Raw genomic sequence first — 13,936 nt, 5'->3', positions numbered from 1 at the left:
ATTGGAAGCCCGCCACATGCAATTTCGTCTCTTTGTTTGTACATCGTGCTCTCTCTCTCTCTTTTTTCATCGCAGGGTCAAGGAATGAGATCTCTCTCTCTTAATTGTAATTTAATTTTTCCTATTGTTCCAGCCTCTCACTCTCGCACTCTTGTTTGATATTGCATATACCACTCACTTGCAAGAGAAACCAATGAAACCATCTCTCTCTCTCTCTCTCTCTCTCTCTCTCTCCCCATTTGGTAGGGCTTTTGCCCTCTTGTCCACCCTTTTTTATTGCTTCCATGGAAGAATTTGGAAGCTTGCTGAGCCCTTTTTTTTTTTTTGAAACAAACGTTCACACCAACCGCAAGTCTAAGACTCCATTTTTTTCCCTAAGGTCCCATCACCTTACCACTTCCAAACTACCCAAACAAAATTTGGCACCCGAAGGTCCCATATTTTGAGAATCAAAGATATCAAAGGATTATATATTATTATTATTTGCATCGATTAATTAATTAATCAGTCGCTTTAACGCGGTCAATTTAATTTCAAAGGTCGAACCCACGCACTCTCTAAGTCCACAGACAACCTTCAAGAAAAGATTATTCTCCATTAATCGATCCGGTCCCTGTTTGTATTTAAATGTCAATTTGGGAATTTTGTAAGGTAAACTTTTTACCTTATATAAACGCTCGTAACTGGCAAACTTTCTGTACAGGTACAATTCTCTCTCTCTCTCTCTCTCTCTCTCTCTCTCTCTCCCCCCCCAGGTAGCCGTCTTAGCCGCCAAATCGTTGCTCTCAGCGGGTAAAATCAATCTCTCTCTCTCTCTCTCTCTCTCTCTCACACACACACACACACACACACACACACACACACACACACACACACACACACGCGTGCGCGCAAGAAAGAGGCTCTATTAAGTATGAATCAAATAATCCGGAAAATGAAAAATAAATCTTCACCCCGCAGAGTGTATTGTGATCATCTCTGATGAACTAAAATGTCGGAATTGTTAATCAAAGAACGTTTGAATATTGGTGTGTGTTTCTGAACTCTAAATCGTTTTCACTCTGTTCTCACAGACAAAGATGATCCCATCGTCTCGCTCCGTTGATAGAAAAGATGGTCAGCACAGCAACAGAAGCACCACCCAATCATCATCTGACCAGGTAGTTATATGGGCTTTGTTTTCAACATTTATTCTTGGTTTTATTTCAATTATGATTTCATTTCCTCTCTTTTTCTTTTCTGAGCAGCATTTATTAATTTTTGAACTTGAACACATCTATATATTTATTATTCCCAACATATTTAGCAAGTTAGTCAGTTACAATAATTAATAAAAAATAGTTTTATCTTATACAATTTAGGAAAATTAAGATCATTTATGAGTTGCAATATGTTCAAAAGAACATTTCTATATTTGTTTGCTTGCATGCTTGTTATTTTTGGCATTTCATAAAATGCAACAAATAATTCATTTCCTAGGAATTTACCCCCCCCCCCCCCCCCACACACACACACACATATTTTTTAATAGTGAAACCACTGTCCCATTCAAAAGAACAAAATATACATTCATAGCTGTCCCAGATGGGGCAACTACTACTCAGCTCAAAAACAGTGGGAAAACACTTCTAATTGCTGGAAGGAAAGTCCTCCGATTTCATGAGAATCTCGGAGGGATTGGAGAAGGGCTCTCCGGAAATAAACAAACAAGTGAACTGAATCTCCAGAGAAGAGCAACTGATTCCGAGCATGATAGATAGTCCACAATGCCCAGAATCTGGTCTAGTCAAGGAAGTTTGTATAGTCTGGTAGGGGAGGAGAAAGGCAACCAAAAAGCCTGTCCATATAGAAAATCCTGAGAGTGCAAACAATACCACAGAAGGTGAGGCATTGTCTCTGAAGGATGAGAGCAACGCCTGCAAGAAGCAATGGCAATACGCCTTCATATCAAAAGAGATCCCATTGGGAATACCCCAACTAGACATATCCATAGAAACAATTGATGCTTGAGGGGTAATCCACTCTTCCAAATTCTTTTCAATGGAGCTTTCTAGCAAGGAAGAGATTTTGACATATGCCATAGGCGATTTGCATGATCCTCAATCCCTGGAGGTGGTAAGAGCAACCTATAAGCCTTGGCTGCAGATAAGTTACCAAATGATACAAGAGTAAATCTTGGAAGGTGCCTATTAAAACACCAATCTTGAATTCTGAGTGTTTGCTCAAGCATTGGGACTCGTTGAAAGGGTTGCATTATTTCTGAAACGACTCTCCAGATTGGTCAGTGATGCATCCCCAAATTGCATTGTCTAATTTGCACATGGGAAAGTGAGAACATAACCATTTTCATCCAAGACGTCAAATATACGCCGAATTCCCAATGTAGAAAGATTATATGCCTTTCTTGGTTGAGACAAAGCAAGCGGTGGATCAAAAACCCTACTCCAATGAATACTCTGCAATAATAGTGAGTTTCCCTATTTGGAGGTCTGCCAGACCATTGTAGGTGACACAATATAGCTTGGCAATCTGAATGAGAGTAGTCGAATATGGAGAGCTTGGAATACGACCATGGAAATGCCCAAAGATTATATAATCATAATTGATGATTCAATGTCCATATGCATTTGTTTGCATGTTAGTGCACAAAGCTCCCAGCATGTGTGCCCATGGCTTGACTTGCTCTATAAATGCAAGTAGAAGAGTGGCTTTCCTTACTAATATATGATAATGAATGTTAAGAACATTGAGCCTACCATGCATTTTGGGTGAACATATAAGGTCTTGCCTTAACAAACACAACCCTTTTCTATCCGCTTTGCTTTTCCACAAGCATTCCATTGCTTTAAACATGAAATTGTCAATCTGTCTGCTCGACCAAGGTAAGAGCGGAAGATAGAACTGGACATATGCTATAATTATTGATTGAACTATATGCAATCGCACATGCAGAGGCCATGTAGATAATTTCCAATATTCATTTTTAGAGTGCAGTTTGGCCATCACCCATTGAATTTCATCTTTCAAAGACAATTTCCAACCAATGGGATAACCAAGATGCCTGACTATCTCTTTAGGTGGGAGGATGTGACCTGGCCACTAAAGTTGATGCCAATCATAATCTTTCAAAGGGAGCAACTTTGATTTTTGGAAATTTACATGTAATCCTGTAGCCAAACCATAGAGGGACAGTACTTTCATGAGAGTCCTTACATCAGCCTCTGTATTCTAAAAAAGAAAGAGTCATCAGCACATGCTTGTGCCACAAATTGTGTGCAATCAGCCATGGAGAGACCATGTAGCTGGCCATCTCATGTCAATTTGTCCATGTAAAGGAGTATTGGGTGAGTCGTGATGGCATACAAAAGTGCACTAAGCGGACAACCTTGCTTGACAGATTTCCCAAGATACCATGAGGCTGAAAGTTCTCTTTCATCCTCGGAGAGTTGCATAAAGGGAGTTACCTCAAGCAACACTTTCCAAAACTTATGTCATTGCATGTCTCTTCTATGCTTGTCAGCAGCCCTTTTATGCTTATCTTGTGACCTTGCAATGGCTGTCCGCACCTAAGGAAAGGCTACATCCAAGTCACGCACATACTCATCAGCTGCAAAAATCTCATCCTTTGTACGAAGGATGGGTGGCAAGATCACTTTGCCATAAATAATCTCAAACAGGGCCTTTCCCGTGGAGGCATGAACTGTGTTGTTGTAGGTAAACTCTACAAGTGGAAGATATTTCTCCCATGCAGTCTTTTGATCTGCCACATAACACTTCAACAAATAACACAGCTGAACTTGCAGCTTCACTTTGGCCATCAGTCTGGGGATGATAAGTTGATGAAAACTCAAGTTTAGTCCCCATGTCATCAAATAAAGCACTCCAGATGTCATGTGCATCCCGCACTTGGATGCCACGTAGACATTTCTGTACAGAAGGTGCAGGACCTGGGATGGTGAACTGGTCCCATGAGAGCCCACCAGTCTGGGACGAGTCAGCCAGGGATCCATCTCAGTCGTCCGAGGTCAGGTGTGCATTGTGCTGCACATGAGTCTAAGGTCAGGTGTGCACTGTCCTGCACATGAAACAGTGCAAGTCCGCGCTGTGAGTCTCCCTCTAGAACGATGTCAGTGACTCTGTGTATCTGGTATGGTACCGGATGCCAGATCACTGAGTAGTTAGTGTTTAGGACAAGGGGCCAGCCCATAGGGCTACCCAAAGTTGTAGTGTGGGCATGGGGATGGTGTGAAACCACACCCATGAGGGCCAGGAAGGCCTTGGCTGCACCCACCAGCCATGGGTAGGCCATGGGGGGGCTGTGGGACAGCCCCAGGGGCAGGCGAGGGGTAGCTGACTGGTTATCCAGCCCTGGGAGAGGTATAAAGCAAGTATGGGGCAGCCCATACAGGCTGCCCAGCCTCCAAAACAGGGGGCATTCAGTGCCCAGCCTCCTAGGCAGCAGGCGCCTAAGTGCCCAGCCTTGTTTCCCATGCGCATGAGTGCCCAGCCATGCATTAAAGTGATGGGCAGCAGTTTCTGCATTTTTTCCAGCATTTAATGCTGTGATCTCAGTCGTGGGCAGAAATGGAACTGGCCGATTGCTTTAGTACTGGCCGACTGCTCATGATTGGGTAGTATAAAAGGAGATGCCCACAATCCCATTCATTTATCTCATGATTCACCAAGTGCTCAAACAATCCAAGGGGCCAAGACAGCCAAGGGCTTGCTAACGCAAAGGGGTGAAGGACTGCAGGTCAAGGGCAGAGATTTCTCAGCCAAGAAAAGGTCTAAGATTGCTGTATTTTCTTTCAGATTTTCTCATCATTCTAATAAAGCAAATACACCATCCGTGGTGGGGGCCCTACAGAGGGTAATTGGGACCCAATACTGTGTCCTCTCCATCTCTCACTAAGCTATACTCAAAATTTATGTCACTATTTTAGTTTCATTATGCCCCCCCCCCCCATGCTTGTAGTGATGAAAACCATACATCTCTCCATGGACAAGGTAATAATACTTCTTTTTGTAGGGAGGAGAGTAGAGGGGAGAGTATTAGGGGAGAGGGTAAGGAGAAAAGTATAGAATAGGGAGACAAAAAGTATAAAAATATGGGAGATCTATATTTTGCATAGGACTATCTCCCCTTTTTTAAGACTCTAATAGTTTTGAAGTCACCGATTCTTCTCCGAAGCTTCCGCATATTACAGTGGTATCAGAGCCTACTTCAAGTACAAAGATTCAGCAAAAAAACCAGAATTTTTTCTCGCTCGTGTGGTTGGTTTTTAGACGCCGGTGGACTACCCCTTTCGGAGTGACTCCTGTCCCTCGAAGGACGGTTGGTTTTTAGCCTCCGGAAGCCTCCGGACGTCTCCCACACAGATAGTGGATGGTCAGATTGCGTTCCGGAAAGGAAGTGCATTTTCTTGCTATGGCGAGCTTCGACGACGAGAGAGACCAAGAACCATGGGACCAGACTGCACCAGGCAGCCCAACTAGGACACCAGGCTTGAGTGTCACAGACATGTTTCAGCAGATGATGTGAGCAATCGCAGAATAGACAGCCAAGTTGGACGAGCAGAAGGCACAGATCTTGGCTCTGGAGGAGCGTACCCGCTCTCCAGCGTCGCGTTTTCCATCTCCTCCTCCCTCTCCTTCCGTATCCTAGATACCAGATCCTCGACACAGGGACCCTCTCGCTGGGTTACAGCCGCAGGCAGCCAAGCTCCTTGCTTGAGTTGCAGATGCGTGCATTGGAGATTCGACAACGAGAAGACGACGCCATGCGACGTGTGGAACACGAGCGTTACCTCAGAGCTTTGGATGCCAGATTGACACCGGCGGCGCCCTCGAATCATTTTCCCGAGAAAATGAACTTTAGTAAGTATAATGGTAAACTCGATCCCACAACTCTTTATTCATGGTTACATCAATTTGAAGCTTACTTCCCCAATTGGCTAAGATCACTCTGTCAATGGTAAACTCGATCCCACAACTCTTTATTCATGGTTACATCAATTTGAAGCTTACTTCCCCAACTGGCTAAGATCACTGTATCAGTATTTGTTTTCCTAACTGCGGCGCCCTCGAATCATTTTTCCGAGAAAATGAACTTTAGTAAGTATAATGGTAAACTCGATCCCACAACTCTTTATTCATGGTTACATCAATTTGAAGCTTACTTCCCCAACTGGCTAAGATCACTCTGTCAGTATCTGTTTTCCTAATTGCGTCTAAGCTTACTCCTGACCAGAAAGCGGAGGCAGGCAAGACAGGTGGCAAGTTGAGTGCTGAGGAGCTTTCTCAGTACAAGAAGGAGGGTATATGTTTCTTTTGTCATACAAAAGGACATACTTCTCGGGATTGTCTGAAGAAGCCTCCAAAGCCCGCCGCCGTCGCCTCCACACAGCTTCCGTGGTGAGCTCCGCTCCCACACAGACCCCAGCGGCTACCCCTAGTTCTTCAAACCCCGGTGCTTCAGTTGGAGCAATTATTAGCCGGGAGCTCGGAGATAAGCAGAAGGGCGCCCATGACCAGGAGTATGAGCGCAACGAATTGCTCAAGTCCTTTGGCTACATAGGTGGCCAAAGAGTCGTTGTCTTATTTGACAGCGGCAGCACGGAGGATGTGGTCACGGAACAGGCCGCTAGGCGTGCCCGTTTCGAGCTGACTTCGGTGGACAAACAGGTTGAGGGTTTTAGCACACGCATGACAACAAGCGTCAAGTATGAAGCTCTAGGTGCTAAGTTAGTGATTCAGGGCATAGAGTTTGTGCGTGACTTTATGGTTGCCCCTCTTGTAGGAGCAGAGATAATTTTGAGTATTCAGTGGTTTCACAAGTTTCTCCCTGATGTCAAGTGGGACAAGCACATGTTCCAGATCAATCGGAATGTGTCAAACGCCCCGGTGACCATTAAGTGTGAGCCAGGACTTCCGAACTTTCCGCTCATAAGCCACTTGCAGGCTAAGCGAGCAGTCAGGAAAGGCGCACAGTGTGCGATGATTTACATCCAGACAGCCCAGACGGTGGCCAGTGCTTCTGAGAAGTACTCGGTTCTCCATGAAAAGTTCCAGAAGATTTTTCTTCGGGACAGCCTCCCTCCCTAGCTCCCCCCGTCCAGACCGGAGGACCATAGGATTGACCTCCTCCCAGGCTCGGAACTCCCCAGCAAGTTTCCGAATCGCCTTTCCAAGGCAATGGAATCGGAGTTGGACCGCCAACTCCAAGAATTGTTGCAAGTTGGCTTCATCCGCCCCAGCGTGTCGCCATTTGCAGCACCGATCTTGTTTGTCAAGAAGAAAGATGGGTCTTTCCGGCGAGGAGGATGGTCTCTCTAGCTGCATCGGGGCATTGGCGGCTACAGGGACTCTCTCAGGAGTTCCTGGAGGATTTTTGGACCAGGATCTGGGCTAGTTGACAGGCACGCAGGATCTCGACTTTCCAGTGGCTGGTCGCCCACAGGGGCTCTGCAGTTGGCACTTGGCTTGTCCACAGCGGTTTTCCGGCGGCCTGCGTCCGATGCGGCCACCCTAGGGAGACACAGAGACATTGCCTATGGGACTGTCCTCAGGCGCAGCAGATTTGGCTGCGGATGCTGGGCATTCTGGCCCCCCTTTCTCCAGAGGGTATGTATACGTGGGGTGCCGCTGCTTGGTCGACTTCGTCAGGGCCTGCTATGGGCTATGAGACGGAGCAGGACAGCCAGGCCATCAGATTCATTAGGGGCCAGTCTCGCCTTGTTCCTTCACCGGACTTCTTGTCCGCCGACTGGACACAGGAGAGGGATCTACGATGGGAGCTCCTCAGCAGCCTCACCATATGGTTCACCTGGAGGGCCCGGTGCTTCAGGGCCTTTGAGGGGAGACTGGAGCCACCAGCAGAGACTGTTCGGGGGATCTGGCAGGAGTTGATCCACACCCTGCGAGGACAGTATGACCGCATCCGGGGCGACTCGGATGAGGCGATCTTGCGGCGCCAGGCCTTTCACACCACTTGGCGCAACGGCCCCTTCTCTACCCTACACGCGGGGTCCCCCCGCTCGCACTACAGGCCACCTGTTTGGCTTTTCCCCCCGCCTATTGTATGATATAGCCTCTCAGTTCTTTGTACTGATACTTGTACTTTTTAGCACCTAGGGAGAGTCTCCCTGGCTGCCTTGCTTTGTTCTCTGCTCTGTTTTCTTATGAGCAGAGAGGATCTTTTGTAGCCCTACGGGCGTTTTTATATAACTAATGAAAGGATCTTTTCTCGGAAAAAAAAAGATGGGTCTTCCCGTTTGTGTATCGATTATCGTGCACTCAACAAGCTGACTATCAAGAGCAGATTCCCGATGCCTCGAATTGACTATATTCTCGAGAGGCTGAATGGAGCAAAGGTGTTCTCAAAACTGGATTTAAAGAGTGGGTACCACCAGGTACGGATTGTGGAGGGGGACATTCCCAAGACAGCCTTCCGTACAGAACGGGCCCACTATGAATTTGTGGTCATGCCATTTGGCTTGACGAACGCCCCAGCTACATTTAACTGCATGATGATGCGTGTTTTCCGGGATTTGATTGGAAAGTGTGTGTTCATATTTCTGGACGACATACTCATATTTGCAACTACGGTTGAGCAGCATGACATTGATGTGGAGAAAGTCCTTAAGTTGCTGGAAAGCAACGAGCTCTACGTCAATGAAAAGAAGTGAGAATTTTATCTGTTCCAGGTGCATTACTTGGGATTTTTTCTGACCTCTCGGCAGATCTCACCGATCTGCTAAAGGGAGTGAAAACAAGAAGGCAAAAGATTCGAATGACTCCACGAGCGTTGGAGGCATTCCAAAACCTCAAGGTGGCTTTGTCAGAAGCGCCTTGTTTAGCACTTGCCTCGTGGGATGATCCATTTCAGGTGATCACCGATGCGAGTAACATCGCAATTGGAGGTGTATTGCAACAGAATGGTCATCCAGTAGCTTACATGTCTCGTAAGTTACTGCCTGCCGAGAAGAACTACTCAGTCTATGATCGTGAACTCCTAGCAGTGATACGGGCCTTGAAACATTGGAAACATTTCCTGTATGGTCGTGACTTTGAGGTTCGCACTGACCAACATGCATTACGCTGGATTCAGACAATGCCAAGTGCACAGTGGGGTGATCGACAACACCGTTGGAGTCAAATATTCCAGCAATTCGGTGGAATGATTGAGTACCTTCTAGGAAAGGCCAATCCAGTGGCCGACGCTTTGAGCAGGAAGGGACAAGTGTCTACGATTCAGACCACTAGACCTGACCTTGTTGGTACATGACTAGAGGACATGAAGCACACGTACGCGGATTCCGAGGAATTCGGTACTCAGTGGGAACAGGCATTGGATGCCACAGGACCATGCCATTTTCTGAAACGCGATGGTTGGCTTTTCTACAAAGGCCGACTGTGTGTCATGAAGTCATTCCGGGCAACTCTTCTCCATGATGCCCATGACGCCATTACAGGTGGTCATAGGGGCATGAATTGGACTCTGGAGAAATTAAAACGACAATATTGGCCAAAGATGAGGCGTGATGTGTTTACATATGTACAACGCTGTGACATTTGTCAAAAGGTGAAAGCTCCTCGTGGAAAGAAGATAGGGTTGTTACAGCCCTTGCCAATTCCTAAGGGTCCTTTCCAAGACATTTCCATGGACTTTGTCACGAATATGCCTCCCAGTCCGAGTAAGCATAATACGCCGTGCTTAACTATTGTTGATAGGTTTAGCAAATTTGTTATGCTTATTCCTTGCAGGGCCAATGTGATTGTCGAGGATGTTGCCCAGTTGTTCATTCGGCATTGGTACCCGATTGGCGGGATTCCTAGAACCATAGTGTCAAACCGAGATGCCAAGTTTACCAGTCATTTTTGGAGGGCATTGTTTGATAATTTTGGTACTAAGTTGAATTTTTCCAGTGCATTCCACCCACAGACAGACGGCCAGACAGAGATATACGACCAATTGGCCTTTGATGTGCTGAAGTGTTATGTCCACGATTAGCAAGGTAAGTGGGAATCGTATTTGCCTTTAGTTCAACCTGTTTTGAATGACTCTTTTTCTTCAGCTATTGGTAGGACTCCATATGAGGCAGCGTTTGGAAGACCTTTCCAGTCGTTGTTAACCAGGACTTCGTCTTCAGTACCGGAGGCGAACGGAGTGACGGAGTCTTACCAGGAGATCTTAGAGTCAGTAAAAGACAGATTGGCTAAAGCGCAAGAGGCCTACACTCGACAGGCCAATAAAGACCGAAGGGATATGAAGTTTTCGGAAGGGGATTGGGTTTATCTTCGGATTATGAAGCAAAGATTGAAGCAGGTGGGCAAGCGACGCCCAAAGTTGTCTTTCAGGAGCTTCGGACCTTTTCCCATCGGGAAAAAGATTAATGAGGTGTCTATGCAGTTAAAGCTACCTCTGAGTTGGACTATGCACGATGTATTTCATGTCAGTTGGTTAAAGCCATATGCAGGTCCAACCCCTTCAGAGGTCAAAGACGAAGCGGAATCAGACATTGTGGATGAAGCAGAAGTTATGGTTCCAGAACAGATCCTTCTGCACCGTTTCAAGCATGGCTCAGGCCGAAGACTACGACAGTTCCTCACAAAGTTTCAGGACCGAGGAACTCATGAAGCGGTATGGCTCGACAAAGAGTTTTTCGAAGACTATCCGGCGTTATTGACGGATTATTTGGAGGCTATGCAGCTTCCGTCAAGTTAAGCAGAAGGGGATGTCATGTGCATCCCGCACTTGGATGCCACGTAGACATTTCTGTACAGAAGGTGCAGGACCTGGGATGGTGAACTAGTTCCATGTGAGCCCACCAGTCTGGGACGAGTCAGCCAGGGATCCATCTCAGTCGTCCGAGGTCAGGTGTGCATTGTCTTGCACATGAGTCTAAGGTCAGGTGTGCACTGTCCTGCACATGAGTCTAAGGTCAGGTGTGCACTGTCCTGCACATGAAACAGTGCAAGTCCGCGCTGTGAGTCTCCCTCTAGAACGATGTCAGTGACTCTGTGTATTTGGTATGGTACCGGATGCCAGATCACTGAGTAGTTAGTGTTTAGGACAAGGGGCCAGCCCATAGGGCTACCCAAAGTTGTAGTGTGGGCCTGGGGATGGTGTGAAACCACACCCATGAGGGCCAGGAAGGCCCTGGCTGTACCCACCAGCCATGGGTAGGCCATGGGGGGGCTGTGGGACAGCCCCAGGGGCAGACGAGGGGTAGCCGACTGGTTATCCAGCCCTGGGAGAGGTATAAAGCAAGTATGGGGCAGCCCATACAGGCTGCCCAGCCTCCAAAACAGGGGGCATTCAGTGCCCAGCCTCCTAGGCAGCAGGCGCCTAAGTGCCTTGCCGTGTTTCCCATGCGCATGAGTGCCCAGCCATGCATTAAAGTGATGCGCAGCAGTTTATGCATTTTTTCCAGCATTTAATGCTGTGATCTCAGTCGTGGGCAGAAATGGAACTGGCCGATTGCTTTAGTACTGGTCGACTGCTCATGATTGGGTAGTATAAAAGGAGATGCCCACAATCCCATTCATTTATCTCATCATTCACCAAGTGCTCAAGCAATTCAAGGGGCCAAGACAGCCAAGGGCTTGCTAACGCAAAGGGGTGAAGGACTGCAGGTCAAGGGCAGAGATTTCTTAGCCAAGAAAAGGTCTAAGATTGCTGTATTTTCTTTCAGATTTTCTCATCATTCTAATAAAGCAAATACACCATCCGTGGTGGGGGCCCTACAGAGGGTAATTGGGACCCAATACTGTGTCCTCTCCATCTCTCCCTTCTCTCTCTATTTTCTGCCTATCTCCTTTTCAGTTTGTGCGTTAATTTCTGTCGCGAAAAGAGTGCTGATTTCTGAGTTTTGAAGTTACCGATTCTTCTCCTAAGCTTCCGCATGAGCTTCCGCATATTACACCAGAAGAGGCTCGTAGTCCTGGGATCTCTATCCCCAACAATGGACTTAGGCATACCATGACACCCCAAAAAGGTGAGAGAATGAAATCTCGTTGGAATGAGGCCTTCTGAACTTCAAAGGCAAAATATTGTGCCTTCTGAGATATATGGGTGTGGAGACTAGGTGTGAACCTGTCCACATCCAAATGATATGGCACTAATGTACAGCTCATCTTGTTAGCCAATTGGGGAGAGATGGCGTTCTCAGAATTGCCCATGTTAAACAGGACTACAAATTGCCGGCTCTTAGCAGAGCCATAAGCTCGGATGAGGCTTTTCTGTGCAGCATCGCTCTCACCCTCCTGTGTAGCATCAAATAACACGGATGGCATTGGATGCATAGAAGGTAAAAGCTGAACTGCATTTGTGGTAGTAGGCGGGGCTGGAGGAGCTGGAGATGTTGTGGCAGAAGGAGCTTTGGAGGCTTGCTCTGCTTGCCATTTGCGGCAATCCTTCTTACCATGCCTGATGGTATGACAGAAAAAGCATTTGTTTTCTGATTTGTATTTTTTTTGCTCCTCTGGAGGAAGATAGCTTCTAGTGATGCGTTTTCTTAGGTTGGATTCCTTCTCCTTCTTACCCCTTGAACTAGAGCTATTACTGCCATCCTTCTTGGCATCTTTAGAAGATGCATTACCTTTCCCTGGTTGCGCAGCAGCGGATTGATGCTGCTGGGGTTTGGTACTGGACTGTGACGACTGCTTGGGCTTGCCTCTGTTCATCTTCATTTCTTCATTCTGAGCAAGAGTCAAAGCCCGGTCATATGCACTGGGTTCAAAGTTGCGAACTGTGAACCGGATGTTGGGATCTAATCCACGAATGAATTGATCTATCTTGGCCTGCTCAGATAACCCTAACTATTGTGCTAAAGTTAAAACCTTTTCGGAAAATTGAAGCACTGGCGACCCGTTCTGTTTGAGTCCATAAAACTCATCTGCCAGGCCGGTCATATACTGGGGCGGGAGAAATGTGGTCTTTAGGTCATGAACAAATGTATCCCAACTAAAAGCTGTGACACCTGTGGTCTGGTCTGTATGAAGACTAGACCAATGCTACCACCAAGTGACTGCCTCACTTGTAAGGTGGGGAGTTGCTATGTGGACTCTGTCCTGAGGATGTGTAATCCTAGCTAATGGAAAATGAGCAGTAAATTGATGAATGAACTGATTAACTGCTAAATGATCCCACTTACCGTCATATATATATATGTATATATATGTATATATGTATATATATATATATAGATGTATATACATGTATATATATATATATATATGTGTGTGTGTGTATATGTATATATATGTGTATATATGTATATATATGTGTATATATGTATATATATGTATATATGTATATATATATATATAGATGCATATACATAGATGTATATATGTATATATAGATATATAGATGTATATACATGTATATACATGTATATATATACATGTATATACATCTATATATATATATGTATACATATATACATATATATACATATATATATATATATATATATATATATATATACATATGTACATGTATACGAATTCATATACATGTATATATGTATGTATATAAATACATATACATGTATATATAGATATACATGTATATATATATACATGTATATATATATATACATGTATATGTAAATATACCATGTATATATAGATATACATGTATATATATATATACATGTATATGTAAATGTATATTTACATATACATGTATATATATATATACATGTATATCTATATATACATGTAATATATATACATATACATGTCTATATATATACATGTAATATATATACATATACACATAGATATACATGTAATATATATACATATACATGTATATATACATATACATGTATATATACATATACATGTATATATACATATACATGTATATATACATATACATGTATATATATATATACATGTATATGTATATATATATATACATATA

At 45.0% G+C, this 13,936-nt stretch overlaps 1 protein-coding gene across 2 annotated transcripts in view; it reads left to right on the top strand.

Annotated features, from left to right (window-relative positions):
* The first annotated feature begins 406 nt into the window (after positions 1 to 406).
* LOC147634972 (uncharacterized) overlaps positions 407 to 13,936 on the top strand; it is a 186,732-nt gene continuing 173,202 nt past the window's right edge. For both annotated transcript variants that reach the window (XM_086804235.1, XM_086804233.1), the window contains exons 1-2: positions 407 to 703; positions 1,074 to 1,160. The gene's annotated coding sequence lies outside the window, so the exon portion shown is untranslated. The remainder of the gene's footprint in view (positions 704 to 1,073; positions 1,161 to 13,936) is intronic.

The sequence above is a fragment of the Cibotium barometz genome, chromosome 10 (genome assembly GCF_041138505.1).
Source record: "Cibotium barometz isolate CiBa-2024 chromosome 10, ASM4113850v1, whole genome shotgun sequence".
In the NCBI taxonomy this organism is placed as follows: Eukaryota; Viridiplantae; Streptophyta; class Polypodiopsida; order Cyatheales; family Cibotiaceae; genus Cibotium; species Cibotium barometz.
This window is presented reverse-complemented; position numbering and strand designations above follow the sequence as displayed.